General features: G+C 40.2%; 1 long non-coding RNA gene across 2 annotated transcripts in view; it reads right to left on the bottom strand.

The window, feature by feature from the left end:
• LOC123614471 (uncharacterized) overlaps positions 1 to 10,268 on the bottom strand; it is a 38,280-nt gene extending 28,012 nt beyond the window's left edge. Inside the window, exon 1 of one of the 2 annotated variants that reach the window (XR_012504070.1) lies at positions 9,980 to 10,268. This is a non-coding gene — a long non-coding RNA (uncharacterized LOC123614471). The remainder of the gene's footprint in view (positions 1 to 9,979) is intronic. The other variant, XR_006721881.2, reaches the window with a different exon arrangement.
• Positions 10,269 to 14,444: the final 4,176 nt, after the last annotated feature.

Genomic DNA, 14,444 nt, shown 5'->3' with positions numbered 1-14,444 from the left:
CTGGGTTTTAAATAAATATGACAAAAGTCTCCCTCACACATCTTCGCCGGAATGGTGCAGAGCTCTTGAAATGAGGGACAGCTTTCAGAGTAAAGAAATGAGAAATATTTGGTATATCAGGTTCTAAGAAGTGAGGCTTCCAAAGCTTCTCCCACTCCCAAACTCTGTTCCTCCATCCTCTTAGAGGCAGTAGGCGCTACAGTGCCAGAGAGGCTTTCACATTATACTTTCATTTAATAGCTGTGTGACCTTCAGCAAGAGCCTTAACCTTGGTGAGTCTTCATCTGGGAAATGGGTATAATAGTGACCACACCTACCCTCTGGGCAAAAATGCTTAGTTCCTGGCACACAGTAGGTTTTTCAATGAATGTTCCCTGCTGCTGTTGTCATTACCAACCGTGGCATTAATACTACTTTTTCCAAAGTAATATTATGATCATTAAGATTTTCTCCTTAGAAGAATATTTTTCCTTCCTTTAAATGGCAGGTTATTCTTTTGTTTCCAACGGTGCAGTGGTGCTGGCTTATTTGAGAATCTATCCCACTCCATAGAAAGACAAAATTTTCATGAGCGTCCTGAGACTCTCCAGTTCTTCCCCTGTAATGCTTGGCACTATCAATGCCAAGAAAAATGTGTCTGCCTATGTCTCCCTAATACCGTCTTTACTTCACTTTCTTAATCCTCTTGTGTTCAGTATCGTCAGGGAAGGTGCTTAATAAAGTAGGCATAAATGGTAAGCAAACTAAGGACTTCCCCGTTTTCAGAAATTGGAGGGTACTTCTTAAATAGATAATTAATAGACTTTATTTTTTTGAGTAGTTTTAGGTGTATGGGAAAACTGAGCAGAAAGAAGAGAGGTATATAATTGTACACTTTTAAAATCAATAAAATAATAAAACAGTGGTCATGAGCCACTTACAAAGAAGACTCCATTTGGCTAAGAAAAGTGCATCTCTTTTATAAAAGAGCTCACCAGACAGGTTTTCAGGAGAGTATTCTAGTTAAAGGAAATAATATGCAATGGCATAGAAGTGAAACCAAGTCTGATGTGGTCTCAAACCAAAGAGTTCAATTTTGTTTGCCAACAGGATGCAAAGGTAATAAAAGTAAAAGATGATGCTTAAGAAGAGGGCCAAGGGAGAACCCAAAAGACATTGAAAAAGTGTAAAGATTTTATCCTATACATAATGGGGGAACTATTAAAGAATTTTGCACAGAGAAAACAACATGATTGGATTTGTGTGTTAAGGTCATTCTGCTAACAATGTGTCAGATGGATTAAGGAAAATCAAGGCTAGGTGGGTAGAAATGAATGTGTCCACTGAAATCATTCAAATGCGATCATTCAAACGAGAACTCAAGCAGTGACAGAAGGATGAAGGAGAGGATGGACAGGTAATATTTTAAAACTGTTAAAGAGATGAAATTAACAGACCATGTTGGGTCATTCTAGGTGAGGACAGCGTAGAAGAAGAAATACAGAACAACTCTCAGGTTCTGACCTGGGCAATTACATTAACAATGATGTCATTTTCTCATATACAACATGTAGGAAGACAGGACAGCAGAAAAGAGGATAAATATTAAATATATTGAGTTTGGGACATTCAGGTAGATAGAGCTATCTAATAATATAGAAGATGTACTATTCTGGAACCCAGAAAAAGAAGTTTCACCTGGAGATAAGATTTGGGGTCATTAACTAATTGTTGTTAGGGTGTATGTGCTAAGAAGAAAGGGGGAGTCTAGGATACAGCTCTGGAGAACACCAATATTTATGGAGTAGGTGGAGGAAACAGCTCTAGTAGAAAAAGAACTGCATGAAGGTGAAGTCAAGGAAGCCAATAGAGAGAAAAAGTTTTAAGAAAAAGGAAATAATCAACAAGGTTCTGCAAAACATGCTTCTAATGCATTCAGTCTCTAGAAGGTCATTGACAACCTCAGCAAGGGGGAATTTGCAATAGACTGAGGTGTGAAACGGAAATCGGTCTTATTCATCACTGAATTCCCATCACCTAGCACAATATTGGCCCTCTTTCTTTGTTTAGTAAATAGTTATTGATGAGTACATGATGTGTCTTTTTCAAGGTCTCCTAACAGTGAGCAGCAGAATCGTTGCTCTTTGGTTGTGCTCAGAATGCAGCAATTCTCTCTCTCTGACCTGAAAGCTTATCTGATAGACATAGCCTATACTGTTTACATTCTGTGCTCCTACTCGGTTATTTTCATTAGGATTTTAAAACAAAGTTCTTTTCTTTGTCAAATAGTTTAAAATAAAATTTTAATACTTTAAAAAAATTTTAATTGTGGTAAAAAAAAATTAAATTTACCATCTTAACCATTTTTAAGTGTTCAGTTCCCTGATGTTAAGTGTATTCACATTGTTGTGCAACAGATCTATAGAACTTTTTTATTGCGCAAGACTGAAATTCTGTATCAATTGAGCAACCCCTTATTTCTCTCTCCCCGGCCCCTGGCAACCACCATTTCACTCTGTTTCTATGAGTTTGGCCGCTCTACATACTTCATATAAGTGGAATCCTATATAGAGTATTTGTCTTTTTGTGATGGGGCTTATTGTTCTCAAGCTTCAGCCCTGTTGTACGGTATAAAATGAACCTGTTTTTTAAACATGATTTCAGCCTTTTTCTCTCCAAAATTCTAAGAATCCAACACCACATTAAATCATCCAATTTCAAGTTAAGTAGGAATCACAAGGGCAGAATCACAAGGGCTTGTCTATCTAGTTTGTGAGTTTCTAAAAAGGGAAGAAATCATTCTTCTTGTAAATAATTCAGTGACAGGGAACCCACTAACTTTGAGGGTACTTATCCCATTTCTACAATAAGCCTCACCATTTTGAGAGTTAACACTACTGTACTCTCTATTCTGTTCTGGGGATGCATTCGTTGAAATTCTAGAATTTGACAGAAATAAGGCAGCTATCAGTTTAGAGCATGGATTTTCCTCAAAACCTCATAACTTTCTGCAAGTCCCCTTTGTCTTCCTGGCAACCAGCCATTCTATTCCTTGTACCATTAAACTGTGGTTACTTATTAATTTACCCCCCTGAGATGACTTCAGTAACAATGTTTTACAAATAGGTTGAGCTCTCCCGTTTGAGGGAGTGAAAAAAAGGAGCAGAGTAAAAGGAGAGGGCTCGACTTCATCCCTAAAGACCAGACACAAAAGAAAAAGCAGTCTAGTAGCTCAGCCGCTGATGGTTCCCTCGTATGCTACAAGATTTTACAGTAATTAAGCTCTCAGTATCCAACTCAGCACAACTGCAGTTGCCAACAGCATTTCAGATACAGAACGCCTAAAGCGTATTTCCACACATTCTCATTTGTAACTTGGGCAACAGAAAATTTGATAATGAAAAACAATGATGTCTGCCCTCCCGCGTAAACAGAAGATGGGAACGATCTTTGTGCTTCTCCCTGCACTTTCTCCATCCTGCCACACGTGTATCCCGCAAGAACTGGGTTAATCTTAGCGGATGTGGGTCTTCCTTTGGGCCAGGTACAAAAGTCTAGACTCCTGAGGGCAAACATGCTTAGTTATTTTCACTAGAGTTGAACAAATAAGCAGTAAATCTTTCTTTAAAACTTGAGCTGATCCTCAACAGAACCTTTTAGGAAGTTCCAAAAGGTTTCGTTGCCTCAAGTTTTCAACCGGGGGTTTTCTCTTTGTTTTCCTGTTGTCTATAAGCCAATCCTCGTCTTTAAAAAAAAAATTTGTTTTGAGGAAGATTTTATCAGCACTCCATATAAAATATGAGAAAATATTCCAAGATTTACTCTGTATACAATTACCTAAAATATCTTTTGAAGTTTTTGCCAGGCAAGTTTTTCCACCATAGAACACAAGCAGTTCAGACAGTACTGTGACCTTGTTACTAGTATTTATTAAGACTTCCTCTTTAAGAAGACCGATAAGGGTACACTGAGATTCATAGAAATTCCTTTATATGGAAGATGCTAACACGTGTTCATTTTACTCATCGGTCTATTCAGATATACGCTCTCTTGAGTATCCTTCATAACTGTTCCCGATGCCCAAGAACCCAGGCTTAGGTTATGAAGTATGACTTGAGTTTTCACTAAACTATGTGTTTCTGCTCTAGGATGAAGCTGACCCTATTCCCAGGCTTTCTGCAGTTTTAAGTTATATCCTCTCAGCCTTCTGACTCACATGTGAGGCACAGCTGTCCAACAATAGTAATTCTTGACACTTTCAAGAACACAATTACAAAGTATGTTCTCATGTGTTGCCTTAACACAACATACTGAGATAACCAGGGCTGGAGACATAGCCACATTTTATAGATCAGGAGCTTAAAGATAATTTTGTGGTCTAAAGACCAAGAGGTGGGCAGAGTGGAGATCAGATTCTTGGTTTCCTGACTGTAAATTGTGGTTTTCCTTCTGGTTATCTGTGTAAGCCCTAGAGGGAACGTGACACTGTTTCCATATTTCTTCTTCCTTTCAGTTGTCTTTCTCTCCCCCATCCCCATCTCTGTCTTCCCCTCAGTCTGTCTTCTGTGGTTCTCCACAAGTTACCTCTGCCCATAATAGCCTGTGCGTATTTACCCTCTGTAGCCACTCCCTGAGGCTTCCTGAGCTGATGATTTTCCGGAGCTCCAGAAACCTCTCATTTTTCTCAATGCCCTGCTAGACTGGTGTGGCCAGTTCATAGAGTGACTAATGGGAGATAATAGTTTAGTGCAGTGCTTCTCAATCAGGGTGATTTTTTCCCCCTTTGGGGACATTTGACAGTGTCTAGAGGCATTTTGTGCTACTGGCATCTAATGGATAGAGGCCAGGGACGCTGTTAAACATCATTCAATGCACAAGACAGCCCCCCACCCAAGACAAAGAATTACCTAACCCCAAATGCCAACAGTGCCCCCAAATGTTAAGATGGAAAAACCTTGGCTCAAAGCAATAACCCATCATCCCATAATATTTATTACAAGCCTTTACCCAAAAGAATGGCCAAGGTGGTATTTTTGTCACAATGGTAGTCAAAAAAGATAATAGATTTCAGGGAGTGATGAGGGCAGCAAAAGAGGGTGATGTTTTTAGTCAGATCATGGACACAATAGCTTGGTTGAGTTGTGTGAACTGATCATTCGTAACCCCACAATGCCACATTGACTTTGCAGGGTTGCTTTTCGGCAACATAGCAGAGATTTGCCATGAGATGAAAGCTGAGAAAATAAATGTGACCATGGAGTTCTCCATCTCAGAAACACTCAAGGTTTGTCATGTGTGTGCCCCACAATGAATCTCCTGCTTCCAGAGGTGAGTTCTGGGCAAATGAGTCCCAAGCAACTCCATGAAATGATTATAGGATGGGCAACACCCTTGAGAATTAAGAGACAAAAAAATATTTTCGATGTGGTACCCCCTGGTGAGGAACACATTGCAGACATGAGAACTTGAACATGAAATCCATAGTCTGCTTTTGCTGGATCTATCAGAGCTGGAGATTATCTAATTCCATTCCATCTATAGAATAAAGTATTTATAAAAATTCATTTGGAGACCTGCAGTAGGTAAATTTCTAACAAACCGTGTGAAATTCCATTTCATCTCAGGGACAAAGAAAAACTTGCTCTCAGCTACGAGTTTCCTTTCTTTCTTTGACATCATCAATTCTGTTCTTGGTTCCTCCTGTCTACCCTCACGTGGGACCATCTCAAAGGACAAAGATATTCTTTCACCCTGTTGTCCCTCCAATTTCATGTTCACAACGTGAATTTACAATATTTTGAATGAACTATCATTACTTAATTCTAATGCTTTTTTGAAAGAACATTTTCCTTAAACTTCTTACTTTCCGACTCCAATTCTCTCATTCGGAAGAAATTTCCCCCGTCCCACTTAGCCAAATCCAGGGACCACGCTTTGTGATCCAGCTTCTGGACTCCTGTTTCACATTTGATGCTTTTCCATGCTCTCTGCTTAACTGCTTTCCAGTGTCAGCTACAGAGGCATTTAGTTTTTCTCTTTCCTCTCTTGTTGCTTCTTCATGTCACCAGAACATTACCTACACACACATCACTGCTTTTTCTTCCTTTTGTACTATAGGATTGAAATTATATGGGTATATAAGTTCTACTCACCACTACTCATGGAAAACTGCATTTACCTTGAGTTTTCATCCCAATTAACTATAACCCATCAGTCACAGTCTGACCCAGCTACTGAGATAAATGGGCTGGAGGTTTCCTAACAGTTCTTTCCGTAACCAATTTTGAGCAAAACTACTGGTGAGGGGTGTGTGTGTGTGTGTGTGTGTGTCTCAGAAAAAGTGAGAAAGAAGATTATTCTTAGGTATTTAAGAAAAGACGTTTTTTTCTTAAGTACATTTCCAGGTTCAAACTTAAGGACCACACTAAGACAAGAAGGATTTAGGGCTGTGTTGCTTTCAGTTCACTACTGGAGTCTCCTCCAATGGCTAACAGTTTTTTACCCTTTAGCAAGGATAAATTTTTGTTTTGTTTAGAAAAACCCTTTGCTGTTGGCAGTAGCAGATATTTCAAGGGAGGATAGAATGAAGGCAGTGGACAGAACTATGTGACAGAACATTTTCCTTAAGGTTTTTTTCCCCAAAAATGGAAGGATGGGGGTCATTTAGGATAAGAAAAATAAGGTATATTTTGACCTCCACGAAGCAAACACTACTTTACCATCCCACAGAGCCTACTGAAATAAAACCAGTGAGTGTCAAGTCAGTATTACTAGCAGTCTGTTTTTGTCTGGAAAGCCTAATTTAAAAAATAGTCAAATAAGAACTTCATGTGAAAGTATACATTTTATTTTTATAATACAATACTGTTTAGAAGGTTAAATGAATCCACCCAGTGAAAGGAAATACAAAGGCTTTAAGCCTTTCAATGTGCTGCCCCCTAGTGAGCATTTGTATAAAAGACAGCACTGCCTGAACTCTTTGTGCTACAAGCCAAGGGCCCCGCCACAGCCCGCCGGCCAGGTTGGTGGTGGTGTGTGGAGGTGACCCGAAGTGGCAGGAAACCCACCACGGAGCCTGAGGCAGAAGAGCAGAGACCGGAAAATCAGAGACCAAAACTGGGGTGGAATGACTGCTTATTAGAAGTTCCTCTGATGCATTAATAGATTTTTGTGGACTAAGCCAGGCCAGGCTTAAGCCATGGCAAGTTCCAGTGATAACCCAGGCACTCTGTTTTGGACACCAGGGACTAATGGGAGTGACTGAGAGGCAGTGAGCAAGAAGCTGGCTTACCAGCTAGTGGTAAAAAACAAACAAAGAAATAAACTTGAAGTTCACATACAACCTGAACGCTCTCTGACAGGGCTGGCTGGCTGTCTACAAATATTCCAACTTCCCCATGTTACCTTCTCTTCATAAGTGGCATCTTCTCGCCTCCTTTTAATCTCTAGAGTTATCCTCACTCCACAACAAAATTATTGTGTGTAAGGGGGGAACTCAGAGTGGCACTTAGGCCATGTTGGGAGGGTCAGGTCAGGCCCTGAGAGTTCGTGGGTCCAACATCAGCCATCTGCCAGAGAAGAGATGTGGGTAAGCAGAACCCAGCTTACAAAGGATGAGGAGTGCAGAGATTTGACCACGCCAGTGAATACTGAACCTTCTGTTCCAGCATCCTAAGGCAGCCTGCTGTTTCCTTCATGGGTATGGAATATAAGATTAACATCCCCAAGAATACAAAAAGGCAAAATGCATTTTAGATGCCATCTCTTTTTAATAGCAACATATCCCTTTGGCAGCATTTTCATCATCATCATTATTATTACTAATGTAGGAAACATACTAACCACTATTTCTGAATACCTACTGTATCTTTCTTTAATTCTAAAAATGAATAACCCTGGATATAAATTTAATTGCCCAGAGAGTGCTGCTCAGAGAGTTGCCCCTGATTAGGAAACTAGCACATGGTACACGGCAGTCCTGAGACTTGAACTGTCTTGTCTGAAACTCAAGACTCAGACACGGAAACACAGAGGACGATTGGAGTGATGCAGCCACGAGACAGGGCACACCAGGGACTGCTGGGAGCCACCAGAAACCAGGAAGAACAAGGATATTTCTTCTCCCAGAGACTTTGGGAGGACTGCAACCCTGCCAACACCTCGCCTTTGGACTTAGCCTCCTGAGCGAAGAGAGAATGAATTTCTGCTGTTTTAAGCCACCCATTTTTGTGGTACTTTCTCACGGCAGCCCTAGGTAACTAACATAACCCTCATCACTAATTGATTTATCCATGTCATTATCCCCTTGAACGCTGAAAAAGCAGAGAATCTGAGAGAATGAAGTGGAAAACGGTCAACTGTCAGTGGCTGCTGAAAGCACAGGAGCAAAAGGCGTCCTAAGTGGTGGCAGGGCAAATCCGGAGACCCAGGGACCAAGGGGAAGGCGGACAGATGAAAAGGACAGGTCAAAAATACACATTCACCTACATGTGGGATCTATAAAAAAGACACTGATGAGCTTATTTACAAAACAGGAAGAGACTCACAAACATAGAAAACAAACTTACAGTTACCAGACGGGGGTGGGGAGGGATAAATCAGGAGTTCAGGATTAGCAGATTCAAACTACTGTATACAGAATAGCTAAACAGCAAGCTCCTACTGTACAGCACAGGGAACTGTATTCAATAGCTTGTGATAACCTATAATGAAAAAATACGAAGAGGAATATATATATATATATATATATATATACGTATGAGTGAATCACTATGCCGACACCAGAAACATTGTAAATTGACTATACTTCAATAAAAAAATATGATTTTCAAGTGAGACCATCTGCTGTTCACTTTTGTCAAAGGGTCCTGTTGATGGTAGTCAGTCCTGCCGATTGCCTAAGAATCGTTTAGGAAAGTTAACATGCTTAGAGGATTTCTTTCTTTTTTTTTTTTTTTTTTTTTTTTTGTATTGAGGTATAGTCCGTTTACAATATATTAGTCTCAGGGGTACAACATAGTGGTTTAATATTTTTATAGACTATATTCCAATTAAAGTTATGAAAAAATAATGGCTATATGTCCCCATGCTGCACAATATGAACTTGTTGCTTACTTATTCTATACATAGCAGTTTGTGTCCCTTAATCCCACCCCCAGCCCACCCTTCCTCCCTTCCCCCGCCCCACAGGTAACCACTAGTTTGCACTCTGTATCTGTGAGTGTGTTTTTGTTCTGTTATATTAATTCGTTTGTTTTATTTTTAGATTCCACATATAAGTGATAACATAAAGTATGCGTCATTCTTGGTCTGACTTACTTCACTAAGCATAATAACCCCTAGAGGGTGTTTTTAAAATTACTGTATTTCTTTAAAGTTATGCTTTAGATATTTTATGTAAATAAAACCAGTTTTTCCAATAAAAACAGCATTTAACAAACTTTGATTCTGATATGCTAAAGCAAAACATACATTTTAGATAGATGAGTGAATTTCACAAAATAAATAAACTTCAAAACTGATATTCGTATGAAGGCCTTCCTAAAGTCAACAGTAAATGTACGTTTATATTAGTTCTAGCCAGGAAACGCTTTCAAAACGGTATTTGTACAAACAGTTCTTTGCTCAAGGTTTCATAAAATCCTTAGTGAATACTTTTCGGGGCTCTTTAGAAAAACAAAGTTGGAGTTAAAGTTAATTGCTTTCTCAGAATAAGCAAGCAGGAGTCTTGGATGGAGGGTGGAAATCCTTTCTAGTCTCATTCATTATTAAGGAAGAAACAAAAGGACTTCACAGTTTAATAAGAGGAGCCTTGTGCAGAAAGTCAGGGGGCTCCAGTTGCCCAGGCTCTGGCAGTGATTTACTGTATGACTTAAAGGTGAACATTCATCTCCCGCCGTCTCAAGTTTCAGCTTACTTTTCTCTGTGTAACACGGGACAAGTTACATAATAATGCTCTACCTCAGTTTCCTCATCTATTAAATTAAATAACGCCACCTACTTGCAGAGTTGCTCTGAAGAGTAAATGCGCTAATATCTCGAAAGCATTTAGAGCCACACCTGGCACAGAAGAGCTGGCAGCAGTGGTTGCAGTATTCCATGTCTTCTCTCCCTTTTGAAATTTTAAGCTTCTTGAGGACAGGGTTCCTATCTTCCTCATCTTGGGATCTCTCAAAATACCTAGAAAAGTATCTCACATAGAGTAGTTGCTCAGTAATTATTTACTGACCTGAATTTAAACATCAAGAAAGCATCAAAGACAAGGGTTATATACTATCTAGGTTGTTGGAATTGTATTCATTTGATTTTTTTTTTTTTTTTTGAAATCGAGTTATCTGGGAAAATAAGAGCAAACATCTATGGGGAAAACATCTGTGAGCAGAGCATTCCCATGAGAAAGTTTCTATCAGGTTGGGAAAATGCTGTTAAGAGTCTTCTCCCAACGAGGGCAGGAGACTCTTAATCTCTCTGGGCATCAGTCTCTGCTCTCTTAGAGGAGCCTGGAATACACCCTCCTCTTCTTTCCACTTCCTCCTTCCCAGCCCCACGCCTCACCCCAGCCTCTCTCCCACTCTGCTGGAAGCCTCCTTCTCCCAAGAGAACTCATTACAAAATCCTTTATTACTTTAGCTTTATTGCCTTTAGCTCTGGAAACAGTGCGCTTTTCGGCAGTAATTATATTTCATTTATAAATATTATCTCTAAGAGAATAGCTCATAGCTCTTTGGTAATGCTATCTGTAATTCTGTAGCTGCTAAATTTATGTGTCAACTAGAATCTTGAAGCAAACAAAGTTTATACATTGATTCCTGTAGAATCATGTAAGGTCTTGCTAGACTCTTCATACTGCTCACATAAGAACAGCCGAGTCCATCAGCTCAGCCAGCAGGAAAATTAAAAATACGATTGAACATTCTGAGCAGTCTTCAAGAACCTGAACAAAATCAACGTGAACGTCAGTTGTTTCGTGAAGAAGTCAGGTTACGTGTTACTCAGCCTCCAAAGGGGTTCATGTGGTTTTTCCCAAGTTAGCTTCAAGTTAGCTTTTCCCATTAAAAAAAAAAAAAAAAAAAGGTTCAGCTAGAAAGAGGCTTTAACCTTCCCAGCAAAGAGTCGAGGAATTGTAAAGAAGAATATAAACCCCAGATAGCTCTACTGACCTCCGTAGAGGGTCAGCAGCTGGAAACGCTTCTCTGTAGGAAGTTACCGCCCACTCTGACGTCGTAGCTGTAATGATGGTGTCACCGCGGGGCTGACATCCTATTTTGGTGGTTGGACCCTATTTGCACACGGAGGGGTCCCCGAGGAAAGCTACATGCGGTGGTCTTCCCAACACCAGAGAGTACTCAATGTCGGCAGACATCCGCATTCTTTGAAGATATTTGCTTTCTCTCGACAGGTTAGCGTTCTGCACCTGTAAACCACATGCACTCTGAGGACAGAACTTGTCTGCTTTTTATATAAAAAAACTGTTGGGGTCAGACTAGCTGTGTTGCTTTCTTCCGTCTATAAAATGGACCGTAGTTGCAAAGACTAAATGCGTCAATACAACTGAAGGACCTAGCCCCTCCTAAGAGATCAATGAGTGTTTGTTCTTATTATTTAAACTTATTTTTATTTAGAATAATGATCAGGAGTTATTTCATTCTGAATTGTCACATTACGCAGAATTATCGTTGAGGTCTCCCTTAGCTCTTGCTGCCTTGATTTCACTCAGCTCCTGCCAAGCTGCTGCCACCAACTTTCCTGTCCTGAAGAGACATTTTGACCACTGTCTCCCCATGGCCTCAATTCCACTAGTCCTCGAAGGAGGAAGCATCTCTCTTTTTTTAATTAAAAGACCAAACAAGAATAAAAAACCATTGCAATCTGGAAAGAAAGATAATGCAGAACACAGGATTCCACAGTGACTCGTTAACTACTTTTAAGGGAACTGAGGTCCCCGGGGAGACTCTGCAGTCCCAGGGTTGGGGGCGGGGAGACTCTACAGTCCCAGGTTTGGGGGCAGGGAGGCTCTGCTTCTGGAAGAGCAAGGCATTTAGGCAGCTCATCCCCTATTCATGCTGGAATTCCTGTTTCCTCAAGACTGGTTGAAGAGTGGATCCCAATTCTCCCCGAACTTTCCATCTCTGTGCTCCCTCCCCAAATTAATGAGCAACCCTTTTTCACCTAAGGATTTTTATTACTAATCACTATAGAGTAAAAGAATGATGATGCCTGAATTTAAAAAAAAAAAAATTTTTTTTTTTTAAACAAAAAGTGAAATTAGGAAGCTGCAAAGTTCCCAAAGTTCTTGTGAAACTCTGGGGTTTTGACCCGGAATGCCCTCCTTGCATGGAGTCCAGACCCCACTGCCCTCCAGTCCTTGTGTCAGTCTTAAAGTGGAACTTACCAAAGTACCATCCATTACCAAACCTTCTCCAAACCCTTTTCTTTCTCAAGACTCTTCAAACTAGGAACAAGGACATAATTAAGGTGAATGAATTAGGCTCTTCCCAAATGAGTGACCTGTTCCCCAGAGGAATTCCAGGTTTTCATCTCTCATTTGCTATATAATTCTGGAATATAGTCTCTCTGATAAGCACTTTATGGGACTAGGGAATGTGAACGTATTCAGATCGGAAGATCCAAAAGAATGGGATGTAGGAAACCCAGGTGTGTTTTCTGAATTTTCTCCACCATCTCTGGATGATTCCCCTCCTAGACACAAATTAAGAATGAACCTACTCTGCTGGAAAATGAAAAAATAGGCTTAGAAATTTACTCCTCCATTTCTCTGAGATGAGCTACTGAAGCCTCTAATTACGTTCCTTTTCACTGACAAGAATGTTGCTAAACTTCTGCGTATAATTTCCCTCCCTTTCCCATTTCCCTAGTGGCCTTTGCACCTGTTTTACTAAGAATAATAAGTTTAGCCAAATCTATAGTCGTTCTGCAGAGAGAACAAATCTGACTCCATATTGGATCTGTTTCTTTTACTTTCAACTTTGTATTCTATTGCTTTTGCTACAAGTTAATCACTAAAACAGTGTTGCCAGCAACTTAAAGCTACCCACATAATGTACACATCACATACAAGTTATATACATAATGCACATGTTTCATTCAAGTTACATACACACATACATAATGGCCCATCTCCGGAACCCTTCCTCCCGTGCCTGAGCACTAAGCTAAAATACCTTTGTTTAGCTCTCAGAAAACCTCCCTACCCGACCCACCTGGGCATGGCTGCAGGAAAGAAGAAATTAACTCATCCCCTCCAGAGTCTGGTCCCAACCAGGAAATATTTGCAACCACTTATTGCCTTTTTCACTTTACCTCCTAACCCCACCCCCTCTTCGTTCTATGAAGGAAACTAGCAACCAAACCTGGGCAAGATGGTTCTTTGGAACACAGGTTTGCCACCTTTTCGGTCTGCAGGCTTTCCAAATAAAGTGGCTATTCCTTGCCCAAACACCTCGCCCCAACACCTCACCCCTTGATTTATTGGCCTATCATGTGTCATGCTGTTTGGAATAAGCTCTTCAGTTTTATTAAGCATGTATTGTTATACTAGTTTTATAACACTAATTTTTTAATAAAATGTTATTTTAAGAACCATCCCTCAGACCCCTCCCCATTCCTACACCTCATATTTATTCTCCCCCAGATATCTGTCCAACCTGTGACTGAGCTTGGAAGGAACATGGAGCTGATGTAACAAAATGGCCCAAAAGATTGACCAAGTGACAATATCATGAGTGACCGGTCATTTCATCCTCTGGGCCTCAAGCTGCTTCTTCTGTAAAATGAGGGCATGTAGTGAACAATTTAAAGTTTCTTCCAGTATTAACACATCCTAAGGGTGTACGTGCACATTTATTCCTTCCTGCATTTGTTTTTGTCAGCACAAGACTGCAAAGCTAAACGTCCACAAGATGGCAGCCTAAGTCCGGTTCTATAAACATTCTGTTTTTGTTTTTGTTTTTTTATAATTCTCTTAATCTTGCTGATAGAAATTACACAGCATAAAGAACTAAGAGATGTATTTTGAGGAAAAGTTCAGAAAGGCCATAAACAACACCCAACCTCCCCCAAGCTTCAAGCATTTACTAAACCTCTCCAATAGTATGTGAATTACATTGCCACAAATCCTAATAGCCTGAGTGTTAACGTGTTTTCACAATAGAAATCACAAAACAGTATTTCTCTGGTTTGGACCTCCCCTGTCTGCTGCCCGCTACCATAAGCCCTCCAGTTATTTCTGAGACGCCTGACAGGTGCTTCAGCAAGCAAACCCTTTAGCATCTTCATTTCTGTATTAGCCAGTGTTCTGCCAGAGAAATAGAGTGAGTAGGATATATACAAATTAAAATTTTTATTGCAAGAAACTGACGTATGTAATTGTAGGGGATGGCTGGGCACGTCTGAATCTTCCGGGCAGGCTGTCAGAAGGGCAGGGTGGAAACTCGAAGGCAGGAGCT

The sequence above is a fragment of the Camelus bactrianus genome, chromosome 34 (assembly GCF_048773025.1).
Source record: "Camelus bactrianus isolate YW-2024 breed Bactrian camel chromosome 34, ASM4877302v1, whole genome shotgun sequence".
NCBI classification, from domain to species: domain Eukaryota; kingdom Metazoa; phylum Chordata; class Mammalia; order Artiodactyla; family Camelidae; genus Camelus; species Camelus bactrianus.
The sequence above is the reverse complement of the archived record's forward strand: the minus strand, read 5'-3'. Positions and strand labels throughout refer to the sequence as shown.